Source organism: Bison bison, unplaced genomic scaffold, assembly GCF_000754665.1.
Source record: "Bison bison bison isolate TAMUID 2011002044 unplaced genomic scaffold, Bison_UMD1.0 scf7180017864366, whole genome shotgun sequence".
In the NCBI taxonomy this organism is placed as follows: Eukaryota; Metazoa; Chordata; class Mammalia; order Artiodactyla; family Bovidae; genus Bison; species Bison bison.
This window is the reverse complement of record NW_011494938.1, coordinates 4,650,777-4,651,924: the sequence shown is the minus strand read 5'-3', so window position 1 is coordinate 4,651,924 and position 1,148 is coordinate 4,650,777. Positions and strand designations below refer to the sequence as shown.

Genomic DNA, 1,148 nt, shown 5'->3' with positions numbered 1-1,148 from the left:
AGCAGTACTTCCAAGTTTCTTATGGCACATAAGTTCTGATTTATACTATGATGAATTGTATATCTGTGATCTTTTCCTTCAGGAAGAGAAACATGAGCCAAAGATCTTACAATTCTTCACCTCTTTCAACCTGCAGGGGCTGCTGAGGTACTCCGCCTGCCCTCCCTAACTTAAATCCCGCATTTCTGGAATTGGCTGATAATGCTTAAGAGGGAGGGGAGCATAAACAGAAACAAAATCAGGCAACTTTACTGGGCACCTCCCATGTGCTCTACAGTGTCAGGTACTTGCCAAAGAGAAATAGCATCTGCTTTACTAGCATTAGGGTGCCAGGCAGAGGAGGAAAGAAGAGGGTAGTGGGGATAGCCTACTTTTCTATCTATCATTTCTCTGACTCCTGACTTAGCTACCTGGAATCCAGAATTCAAAGAATATGTTTCTAGACCCACAGGATACCATGCATGACCTGTGAAGAATTTTCCTATCTCTCTTCTCAGAAAAACTGTCACCCAAATGTCACACTTTTGCATGAGGACTTCTGACCCTACTAGAGTATAAGAATACTACATCTAAAATACAGAGACATTCCATTACTGACAAAAAGGAGAATGTAAGCAGTGAAGTTAACATTAGTGAGAGAATCAGAAAACGCTCAACAGGACTTCCCTGGCGGTCTGGAGGTTAAGACCCCACACTGTCACTGCAGAGGGTGTGGGTTTGACCCCTGGTCCGGGAACTAAGGTCCCACATACTGTGGGTTGTGGCCAAAAAAAGAATCCTCGAGATAAAAACCATCAAAGGTAGACAGCCTACTGCCAGGGCTGTGGAAATCTTTTCCACACAGGGGACAGTAAAGTATAAAGGTCAAGTGCCCTAAATCGAATCAGCTGGATTCGGATGCAAAGACTGCTTTCCTCACTTGTTAGCTTAACTTCTCTGAGTATCTGTTTTTCTCATCCTAAAGTGGGAGTCATCTTATCACTCTTAAATATGGGGCTTGTTACAGACTACATGTGTGACTATTAAGAAGATAAGATGAGAAGAAAAATGCACCAAATCTCTACTTCTGTCATTCCTTCTGCTTTGTGTTGAGGCAGAAACTTCAAATAACGGGGAAAAAGCATAGTGCCAGAGAAATAACTTTGAAA

The 1,148-nt window shown here is 42.5% G+C and overlaps 1 protein-coding gene across 1 annotated transcript in view; it reads right to left on the bottom strand.

The window, feature by feature from the left end:
• LOC104999973 (glycerol kinase-like) overlaps positions 1–1,148 on the bottom strand; it is a 79,239-nt gene that overhangs the window by 30,791 nt on the left and 47,300 nt on the right. The window lies entirely within an intron of this gene.